Consider the following 12,289-nt stretch of genomic DNA (forward strand, 5'->3'; position numbering starts at 1 on the left):
ACCCACAAGTGATATAGAACAGATTATATTAGCTTTCTCCATTTCCATTTTGTTTCCTTTGCGTTGAAATGAATGGGGTGGAATATCCTAATGACAGCGGTATAGATGTAAATTTGCCATAGCAGACAATAGCGTAGCTTTTGGTGGAAGATGAACTGCAGTGGAATGGAAACATTGCTGCATGCGTTGAAGACAGGGTGGAATGGGAAACTATGTATTCTTACATCCCTAGTTGCAAAGGAGGATGGGCTTTTCTATCTTCAGTACTGATGCAGAAGAGGAAAGTTGAGCATTTCCAACTTTCTCAATTCTGCATAACAAGTGGCTCTTGCTAAAATCCCCATTTCCCATAAGAGTCAGAACATGCAGCAGTACTCAGCAGTGCTGAGCTCAGGAGTACTGTGTTAGATGGACCACTGGGTCTAATGCAGCTTCTTGCATTGTGTCTAACTAGTTTGAGCCAGCACTATTTGGGGGGATTTTTTAAAAATCCAACTGATCTAAATCAGCCTAACCCTTTCAGAGGCTTTTCGTCTCCACACTTCTCTGAAATAACCCAGGACTGTTCCTTAATTCTTGCTCACTGGAAGCCGTGTCAAAGAAGCTTGCTGCCCTAGAAAACAGGATCACCGTTTAAAAAGCGGAATCATTTCATCTCCTTCCCAACTCAAAATAAACACACCAGAAGACTCTGACAGATGTGGCTGGGCAGGTCTTCTCCAGTGCTGACTATACTTCTTTTTGAGAAGGAGGAAATTTTGTGATGGTATACAGGTCATGGTAATGCACTAGAAGTCCATGTGTTACCAAACACCATTAAACTTTCCTCGCACCATAGAATATGCATATATCAAATACCCGGAGAATTTGTTTTAATCGAAAGCTTAATATATACATCTATATTGTTTTAATATGTTCTTTTCTATGAGTTCTGTGAATGCTTGGTGGGTTCTGTTTTGGTTGCTGTGTTTGCTCTCATTTTCTTTAAGAACTGAATTTGTCTCATGTGACTCTGAATGTTGTTTTTTTATGGCAAATGTATAATTTATGCATAAAACATATATCTAGAAGTAGATGAAACAATTAAAGAATATTAAGCACAGCACGCAAGGTAAGATGCTCCTGCTGCAAACTCCTAATCCTGGAATGAGAAGAAAAAGCAAGCACGGTTAGATCGCCTGGAAAAAAATGGCCAACGTTTCTGCTCACCAACAATAGTCTCTCCCTAGCTTCAGAGAATCACAAAATTATAGAGCTGAAAGGGAGCCCAAGGTCTTCTAGTCTAACCCCCTACAATGCAGGAATCCCAAGGTTTTTCAAAGTCAAGTCTGGTTTGGTATGAAGGGCTAAATCCATGGACTTGTTTGTAGTTGCACAGGACAGCTTAGCTAGCACAATGGGATATTGCAGCTTGCCAACTCCTTACCTACACAACCCTCTCTAATATCATTGGTGGCCACATCTCAAGCAACCAATAGCTTCATAATCATTATAAGCAAACAGTGCAGGATACTGCAACTGGAGGAAACCCTGGCCATGAAATTTTCAGCATAGGTTAACCAATCAGCTTTCCTTTATGGCATAGGGTTGTGGCTCCGTGGCAGAACATCTGATTCATGTGCAGAAGGTCCCAGGTTCAGTCCCCAGCATCTTCAGGTAAGGCTAGGAATGTTCCATGTCCGAATCCTTGGAGAACTGCTGCCAGTCAGTGTAGATGATGCTGAGCAAGACAGTTCAATGTTCTGACTCGGTATTAGGCAGCTTGCTATGAGTGCTGCCTCTGGTGAAGGTGATACAAAACCAAAGGCCAATATGACCCCACTCCAGGGTTTCTGTTGCTCCCAGTAAAAGTCCTTTGACTCCATTGACCTAGATGTAACTAGTAATGCCAAGGCAGGCTATGTAAAACACACAAGCATCACCACTGCACCCCTCCGAATGTGAGCGCAAGGGGCTGGGCTTTGGTTAATTTTGTTGGGGTTTGTATCAGAATATTTATACTTGAGAGTATGTAAAAGGCTTTTCAGAATAACATGAGTACTCAGAAATGTCATCGTAAAAGTTGTTTTTGTGTGTAGGCAAAATAATTAAAGTTCAGTTAAATATTTAAGCTGAGTTTTGTTGATTTTGTTGAGGCTATTTTAAAGATGGGTTAGAAATTTGATGATAAAGAGGATCATTACCCTGCTCCACCATGAGGCAACAAGATGGGTCACAAGAATGTAAAATGCCACATTAAAAACAGTTTGAAGATGAATCGCTGCAATTTAAAATTCCTGAAACTATATGGAAAGAGAAACACCCTTTGAAATCCACATTTCTCTGAATTTTGCGATGCAGGTCTCCAGCCATATGGTGTGTTTATATAAATAGGGGAAATACAGGCATGAAGGCACACATTAGAGAAAATAACATACAAAAAGGCATTATATTGGGGGGAAATGCTTGTGTGTGTAGCACGCAATTGTGTTTAGCATACAAAATGGACTCTGTAAACTAAACCAAGAGAAATAGCAGGATCAAAGAAGTGGAATAGGTTGCTTGGGAGCTACCATGCCATACCCTCCAACAGTCCCCTGATGGAAATCAGGATGCATGTCTTTTGATGCCGCTGGCTCATGCAAGAGAATGCCATCACTGGGACATTCTGGGATCAAATCAGAAACCTGGATGGCTTCTGTAATTCCGTGAATGTCCTAGGAAATTAGGGATGGTTGGAGGGTATGTGAGGGCAGAGAAAGTCCCAAAGAGTTACCTGAGGCACAGCAGGCCTTTGTTTAGGCTACTCAGCCTCCCCACTTAACAGCTGACCTGCGTGGTAGCGCCACAGCCGCTGACACTTACCTGCATGTCCTTTAGCCTCCTGCTTGCCTCAAAGCTTAAACTGTACATATTTTGGTCTGGACTGGAGAGAGAGCAGGAGAGAGAGCAGGGGAAAATGGACGTCTAGAGGACTTTTATAAGGTGCTCCCCACTTAAGCGATTTTCACTTATGCACTCAGGGGGGTGGAATGTAACACCCGCATAAGGGGGGAGGACACCTGTACATAAATAAAAATTATAATATTATGAGCCAAATACCATGTCGAGATGAGCACGTCTCAAGCTATTAGATTATAAACATAGCGATAGCTGGCATATATTAACAGTCGGTAAAAACTGCTTTTGCAATTAGTTTTTGTTTTCGATCAGATGGATAAAGGGAAATAATCCAATTAATCTCTTCCTCAGCATTTGCACTGGTCCAAAATAAGAAAAGGTTCTTTCCTGGCTCTAATGTTAATGAGTCATTGGCAGAGTTTGCAATTGTAATTAGACTTCATGAAAAGATCTCTTGTCTCACCCTCCTGCTATCAGTAGAAGGAAGAATAGGCCTCCCTCTAGACAAGGTTTGCTTTGCATTCTTTATGTTTTAATTACATGTTTATTATGGAAATAGAGGCAACCCATACAACAACGAACTCATCTGTATGCTGCTGATGCATTGAAAGCAATGAAGGTGTTGGCTTGATTTGCAAATCAGCTTATCATCAACACGCTCCAGGGATTGGCAACAGTTTTTTTTTTTTGACCCTTGGGCACTTTTGGATTATGGAGCAAGTGCTGTGGTCACTTCTCTGCAGGTAAGAACCCTGCCCCCTCACAAAAGTGCACATACAGAGCCTTCACTTTCCCAAGGGATTTGGTTAAAAGACAGAGCCAGCAGAACTAATCTGAGCCTTGAAAAGCACATAGTGCTGAAAGAGGACAAGGAAAAGAACACCACTCTTCCCGTTTCACACAATCCTGATGTGCCTGAGGATGGGGAGCAAAGGCCTAAAGCTAGTAGCTGCCCGTGTGGTAGAGGTGAGCCGCTGAACCTCCCTCCTGACACCAGCTTACCTGAACCAGAGTGAGTGGTGAGGAAGCTGATGCAGCACAGGTTCACCAATTGGAATACTGGATTAGCTCCACCAGCACATCCATGCAGCCCTGACTTTGTACCACCCTAGCACAGCTCTTCCAGGTAAGCTGCAGCAATGCTAGTGTCAGGAGAGTGGCTCTGCCACATCACAGAACCCCCTATTGGCTAATATCTCACTGCACCTCACTTCCAAATCTTGATCAGGGCTCAGGGCTCTTATGTAGGGTTGGGGAGAAATTCAATTTGGTTCATGTTCAAAGGTGAACCTACATAATTCACACATTCTGAAACAATGCAAGAGCCAAAACACAACCATCCTTTGAAATTCGCATGTCTTTGAATTTTGCAATGTAGATCGCAAGCCAGTGTGTATAAAAATGCATATGCTTGGCTAAAGTGTCCATAAAAATGCATTATATTAATGAAAATAACATACAAAAATGCATACTATGGAAAACTGCTTTGTTGTTTGACATTGTTGTTCAACGTAGAATCATAGAATCATAGAGTTGGAAGAGACCACAAGGGCCATCGAGTCCAACCCCCTGCCAAGCAGGAAACACCACCAGAGCACTCCTGACATATGGTTGTCAAGCCTCTGCTTAAAGACCTCCAAATGACATCTTCATAAATGACATGGATGGAGGTATCAAGGAGATCCTCATCAAATTTGCAGATGACACCAAGGGGGAGCTAATTCCACTAGACAGAAGCAGGATTGAAGAGGACCATAAGATTAGAAGAACTGCGTCAAAACTGACAAAATGAATTGACAAAATGACAAACGTAAGGTTCTGCATTTAAGCAGGAAGAACCTCCTGAACAAATCTAAGATGTGGGACACCTGGCTTGCTAGTAGTACATGTGAAAAGGATCTTGGGGTCTTAGTAAACCACAACCTTAACATGAGTCAACAGTGTGAGCAGCAGCAAGAAAGGTTAATGTTATTCTAGGCTATATCAACACACGTATAGTGTCCTGATCAAGGGAAGTAATTGTACCACTCTATTTTGCCTTGGTCAGACAACACCTGAAATACTGTGTTCAGTTCTGGGCACCACAATTTAAGAAGGATATTGACAAGCTGGAATGTGTACAAAGGAGGGCAACCAAGATGATCAAGGGTCTGGTAACCAACCCTTATGAGGAACGGTTGAGAGAACTGGGTATGTTTAGCCTGGAAAAGAGGAGACTGAGAGGAGATATGATAGCCACCTTCAAATATCAAAAGGGTTGTCACATGGAAGATGGAGCAAGCTTGTTTTCTTCCGCTTTGGAGAGTAGGACCCAAACAAATGGATTCAAGTTTCAAGAAAGGAGATTTCGACTACACGTCAGGATGCACTTTCTGACAGTAAGAGCTGTTCAACAGGGGAACAGACCTCCTCAGAAGGTGGTGGACTCTTCTTCCTTGGAGGTTTTCAAGCAGAGATTGCATGGCCATCTATCATGGATGCTCTAGTTGAGATTCATACAATGCAGCAGGTTGGACTAGATGATGCTCAATATCTCTTCCAACTCTGCAATGCTTTGATTTCTATGAAAAACATGAATTTTAGGGAAAACTGCATGCAACAATGTAATTTAGGTGAAATTTGCCCTGAAATGCTGATGAATTTTCACAAGGACTGGTTTAAAAAACATATTCACAAACTAATGTGGAAACGTGGAGAACTGCACTCAAGACTGGGAAAATAAGAAACAGAGATAAATCAGAATTGACAGATTTGCTCATCTCTACCCTTGACAAATTATTCATGTAATTGCTAATTGCACAAATAGTGTCTTGTCTAGTTTGGCCCCAAGAGTACTAAGTGAATACTTTTTCACTTCCTCTCCCTCCCATTCTGTCATGTAAGACACAGTAGAGTTTTTGTCTGACAACTTTCATATTGTTTATGAATTTGCATGCTGTCAAACTGCTTTGGTATACAAATGCACTTTTATTTATTTAACACACATGCCAGAAAGTCTCGAGAAAGGACTGCTGACACATCAAAGCTATCGTGCTGCATGCTCTCTAGCACATTAGATAGGCTCCCCCAAAGTCAATAAAAAAAGAGGTTTAGACCTGCGGTCAATCAACAAGTGTGATTGGCACTTAGCACACAAAATCACTAGGAAGGAATGGGCAGGTGAGTATTTTATCACTGACCAGGAGCCCCCCAAATCTGAGAAGAAAGGGGGCAAATAATCATTTTCCTGAGCAACTTTTGATGTGTCCTTAGAGAAATTCTGTGTTTGAGATAATTAAATGCAGATTGTTAGACAACAGATTCCAATAACTTAGTAGCCAAATCGGGAATATTGCATGTGTAAGTCTGGTTATTGGGACGCGGGTGGCGCTATGGTCTAAACCGCAGAGCCTAGGGCTTGCTGATCAGAAGGTCGGCGATTTGAATCCCCGCGACGGGGTGAGCTCCTGTTGCTCAGTCCCTGCTCCTGCCCACCTAGCAGTTTGAAAGCATGTCAAAGTGCAAGTAGATAAATAGGTACAACTCTGGCGGGAAGGTAAACAGCGTTTCTGTGTGCTGCTCTGGCTTGCCAGAAGCAGCTTACTCATGCTGGCCACATGACCCGGAAGCTGTCTGCGGACAAATGCCGGCTCCCTCGGCCTATAGAGCGAGATGAGCTCGCAACCCCAGAGTTGTCCACGACAGGACCTAACAGTCAGGGGGGGGGGGGTACCTTTACCTTTACCTTTACCTTTAAGTCTGCGTATGGCATGAGGTGGTCAGTCAATGACGTCTTATCACTCCCATTTGACCAACCAGAATCAATGCAAGACCTACATGCTAGCGAGACCGGATAGGCTACCCTCGGCAATATTACAGGAAATACTACAGAAAACACAGCTCGTATAGAGATTATTCCCCTGTGGACCAGTAGAATCAGTTACACATGTTCTTTTGCACTGTCCCTGGTATCAGACAATTAATCAGTTGGTCATTCAGACAAATGCAAAGTAGCCTTCCTTAGGTTTAGTCAGGATGGGGATAAGACGGAGATAGTTGCAAGGTTTCTGCAACACGCAATGAGGATTCATAAATGCTATTCAACACTAACTTAAGTGTTAGATGCTGGGCTTTTTTAAGGGGGGATTGAGTATGTGCGTTTTGTACTGGAATCTTGTATGTATGCCAATAAAGGTTTGAGAATCTAAGCTTTCCAAGTGAAGTCCATAAGTCAATAAACTTTTGTCTGTCTCTCTCCCTCTCCTCCTCAGTCAGCTTTTCAGTGGCCACTAGATGGTACCCTCGGAATACAAATAGAGGGATGCTCCATTGCTTTCCAATGCAGATAAACTCCCCCCCTCCTCCTCTTTCTCTCTCACCGGGCTCTGAGTGATTAGGCTTGACACTGACTATAATGAAGGGTAACACCATTTAGCCTTCTGTCATTTGCACTGGATCAGTAATGTTTGCTCCCCACCCCCACCCCTGCACAGCTTTGCACCCTGCAATCTACCCACCCCACTTCCCACCTGCCCCCCTAAACGACTCGCCTTTCAGCATGAGCTGTTTCTTTCTAAAACACCAAACGAAAAATTCACAGCTGTGATGAAGAAGAGCAAACCGCAGAGGGCCATGTTAAAGCCTCGGGGTTGTACGGTTTCTTATTGATTCTTATTTGATGCACTCTCTGTGAGGATCAAGAAGAAAGTTGGTGATTTTCTTGGGGTGTTTGTGAATCACACTCAAATGGGCATCCCCTTCTGAGTGTTTGGAAGTTCTCTCTGTGCCTTGTTCAGGATTTCTGATCTTCATCCATGCTGTGCTTGGAGTTAACGAATGCCTGTCTTAGCAATTTCGCATCCTGCTGTGTGTGTGTGTGGTGTGTGTGTGCGTGTGTGTATGTATCTCCCTCCCTTCCTCCCTCTCCCCCCCCTTTCTCTTCCAAGTGAGAGACCTCGAGAAACAATAATAAGTGGTTCACTCAAATCTTCCAAGGCAGGCAATGTCACAGGCTCACAGCGCATCAAGGGGGTTGTGGCTCTGCAACTTTGAATGAAGCCATTGTATAAGAATTCAAGGTCAGATTTCTTTCTTTCTTTCCCCCGACTGGGACTCAAGGCAGCTAACGCAAATTAAAACAACATAGATAAAATAACAGAAAACTAAGAACCTATAAAAGATAATGGTTTAAAAGTAATTAAACTCTAATAGAATTAAAACAGTATGTTAAAAACAAATACATCCAAATGCAGAAAATAAAAACAGCACGGAACTATTAAAGCCCTTCCTTAGAGAAAACACAACCCAACAACAACAACAAAAACCCCAGTCAGTTCTCAGAGGCCTATTGGAATAAAATAGCTTTCACCTGCCAGTGAAAGGACAACAAGGACCGAGCCAGTTTAGCTTCTGTAGAAAGGGAGTTCTGAAACCTGGGAGCAGCCACTGAGAAGGCCCTGTCCTGCATCCCCAGCATATGTGCCTGAGAGAAGGGCCTCCCTCAAAGAACTCAGAGCCCAGGCAGGTTCATGTGGGACAATACAGTCCTTCAGTTAGCTGGGACCCAAGCTGTATAGTCCTTATCCTTTGGCAGAGATAGGCAGCTGCCTCAGGCAACAAATGCTGTGGGGATGTGAATGGGCCCTTTGCAGTGGGTGCCATGCCATGTCACTCTTTTTATTTTACTTTCAAAAACCCAATCTTTTATTTATCACTGGGGCTGCATACACACCATACGTTTAGAGTGCGTTTAAAACACCACCCGAAGAATCCTAGGGGCTATATTTTGTTAGGGGTGCTGGGGATTCTGGGGGTAAACTACCATTCCTAGAATTTTTAAGGGAAAGAAGATATGCTTCAGCTGTGTGGTGTACACAGCTTGAGACAATTTGCTGTCTATATTTAAAGAAACGAGATGATTTGTCCCATCATTATCAAATGCTTAGAAAAAAATGCGAATGCTTTAGCATTTCTGTCCTAGTAGAAAGACAGAAAGCAAAATTTAAAAGTAGTAGTCCTATCCACTGTACAAAAATAGAGGGAGTGCATGTTCTAGGACACATTTCCAATTCTAATCATAAGTGCCATGAAGCCGGGTGGATTTGCCTTGCCAATCAACATCTCATTCATTCCCACCCCCCCACCCCCGCCCTTGAAAAATGATGTTTCTTTATGCCGTGTCCATCACTGTCTCTGCCACATATGAAGATTTTTAAAATCAAGCGTGCTGAGCTATTTTAGTATTTCTGTTTGGTTCAGGGTACAGCGGGATGAATAAATATGCCAGATGTAAATGGAAATTGTTAAGGCCTGTGATAGCAAAAGGCACCAATTTGCAGACAATCCTGGGGTGCAGCATATGCTATTATAATAATTATTTATATTTGCTATCGTGATGAAAGAGACCACTGCTGAGACCGTAGTTAGCCACCAGATGCGCAAATGTGTCAGTTCCATGGGTGGGGGAGATTGGAACATTTGTGAGAAGGAGTGACATGTCCACAGACTGGTTCCATCACAGAACTAGGGTCTGAGCATTGTTCTACAACAAGGGTGGGAAAGCTTTTTCAGCCCCATGTAGATCACATCCCCTTCTAGGCTACCTTCCAGAGGAAGGCAGGTCCAGAAGCAAAGCATAATGTAGCACAATGACTACATAAATTAAAAAAAAGCACACACACCCTACAATAGCCTACTTTCTACACTACAATTGGAATATAGTGTTATTTTGAGGATGTTTTAGCTGCTGTGCAACAAATACTACTTACGTACCGAGAAATCCTGGGGGTCCTGTGCCCTTTAATTCTGTCTACGCTGTAAAATATTGCTTTCCCACAGCTAGCTATAAGCTAACGGGGTACTGTGTGGGGATTTCAGTCTTTAAGATAGACTTCCAGAGGGACTCACATTGACACCTGAAGTAGGGAGTATCTGCTAGCCTTAGAAGTTATGTTTGTTGGCTGCCTTCCAAATACTAAGCAGTCCTTCATCTTGCAAGAATGGATAAACATTGTCAAGGCCACGGACGATAACCCAAATACCAGATGTGATTTATGTAACCCCATAGCATATAAGTCCTGAGAACACCTCTGCTAGTCAGAACCTTGATGCAAGCTAGGCCTGGGAAGGGCTGTGTACCAGCCACACCTCTAGCTTGTTGGTTGCTGATGGAGTTCCCAGGAGCCAAAGGAAGGGATATAAGATAATTGCAATGGTCTGTAGCTTTCTTTTAGCTTCTAATTGCAATCTTAACTCTCACCCCATTTGTGTCTTGCTTCTGGAACTGAAAAAGAACCTTTGCAGAAGATCCACACACTCCTCTCTATCTTCTGTGTAGCCAAGCAAAGGTCATTGTCAGGGGTTCAGGGTGCATTCCAGTCAGACAAAACACTCAAGGGTGTGAAGCAAGACTGGTGTGGGGCATGGCCTGGGAAGAAGAAGTGTGGTTGGGAAGGGAGTGTGGCTTGGTGAGAGCCACAAGGGCCTGATAGGGAGACTTAGAGGGTTGCATTTGGACCCCAGGCCTAAGGTTCCCCAAACCTGTTCTACAGAGTAGTAAAGGTAAAGGTACCCCTGGTGGTTAGGTCCAGTCGTGGTTGACTCTGGAGTTGCGAACTCATCTCGCTCTATAGGCTGAGGGAACTGGTGTTTGTCCACAGGCAGCTTCTGGGTCATGTGGCCAGCATGACTAAGCCACTCCTGGCGAAACCAGAGCAGCACACGGAAACACTGTTTACCTTCCCGCAAGAGCGGTACCTATTTATCTGCTTGCACTTGGATATGCTTTTGAATTGCTAGGTTGGCAGGAGCAGGGACCGAGCAACAGGAGCTCACCCTGTTGCGGGGATTCGAACCACCGACCTTCTGATCAGCAAGTTCTAGGCTCTGTGGTTTGGACCACAGCTCCACCTGCATCCCCTTCTACAGAGTAGAAACAGTAGTAACTCAGAGCTAGATTTCTCTGTGTTGAGTGAGTCCATGGCAAAGTGTTATTTTGTGGAGCCCCTCCTCATCAGTGGCCCTCCAAACCATGGTTAGTGCCTGTACTGTCATCTATATTTATTGATTTTTAAAAAATATGTTTTGGGTGCCACAGGGCAGGTATCAGCCGTGGGCCTATGCTGAGACTCCAGCAAATGCACAAGGATGCTGGTTGCTGATGTTGTTCATTATTCAAAGGCATTCTTTCTCTTCCTCTACAGGTTTTCAGCTTTCTTAATTTATGCCCAACTCACTTTACAATTGCTTATTTGTTCCAGTAGATTTTGGAATAGCCTGAGATTTCTTTTGTACCTACCACGTTCTAAGCATAACACCTCCTACACTCCATGTGGGGAATAATACAGTCTGTATTGCTAATAAGTGCCATCAAAAATAAACAAGGCTTATAATTTGGCATTTAAAACCTTTAACCTGCAGCAAATAGTGATGGGGTAAACTCCCTTGTGCTCAATTCAGAATTAGCTCTGTTCATTTACAAGATTCCTTAGTGAGTGTTCAGGGGGGAAACCCTCATCTGTTTTCCAACGCTGACAAGTGCCCACCACCTGCACTTTCTAGAAACAATTAAAGAACTTTTTTTTTTTTGTTCTGACAGGCTTTCCCAGCTGGATAAATAGGCCTTTGCCATGCATGTCTATTTTGCATTTTTTAAAGTTGTGTTTTAAATGCTTTTTGTGTGTTTTAAAGTGTGTTTTAATTTTTTTTATTAGACATCTCCTTGAGACCATTGCGTAGAAGGCATCAAATACATTAATGAGCATAATAATAATAATAATAATAATAATAATACATTGATTAATTTCTTTATTATGGTCAATGACCAGTATCAATCATAATACTATGTGACCACCTCATGTGACTCCTGCTGGATTCAGTGTGAGCCTGCTGGATTCAGAGCCAGTGTGGTGTAGTGGTTAAGAGTAGTAGACTCATAATCTGGGGAACCGGGTTCGCGTCTCCGCTCCTCCACATGCAGCTGCTGGGTGACCTTGGGCCAGTCACACTTCTCTGAAGTCTCTCAGCCTCACTCACCTCACAGAGTGTTGTTGTGGGGGAGGAAGGGAAAGGAGAATGTTAGCCACTTTGAGACTTCTTCGGGTAGTGATAAAGCGGGATATCAAATCCAAACTCCTCTTCTTCTTCTTCTTCTTCTTCTTCTTCTTCTTCTTCATGTGTAAGCAACGACATAGAACAATAGATGTACCTTTCCCTGTCTGTTTTGTAACACAAAAATGTATTTAATAAAGTCTAATTTAAAAAAGAAAGAAAGAAAGAAGATGGAGCAGCTAACACAGCAGTGTCTTGGTTCTTCAACATAGTGGCCAATGGCCTCCACCTTTGGCGGTTGTGCCATATGCTTAATAATTATACCATACAATCCCTGTTATGGCTTGGGGGATACATAATAATGTGAATTACTTCAGAGATT

At 43.1% G+C, this 12,289-nt stretch overlaps 1 long non-coding RNA gene across 1 annotated transcript in view; it reads right to left on the minus strand.

The window, feature by feature from the left end:
• The window catches only part of LOC307221789, a 648,559-nt gene that overhangs the window by 45,506 nt on the left and 590,764 nt on the right, over positions 1–12,289 (minus strand). The gene's annotated exons all lie outside the window — the stretch shown is intronic.

Source organism: Podarcis cretensis, assembly GCF_951804945.1.
Source record: "Podarcis cretensis genome assembly, chromosome: 8".
NCBI lineage: Eukaryota > Metazoa > Chordata > Lepidosauria > Squamata > Lacertidae > Podarcis > Podarcis cretensis.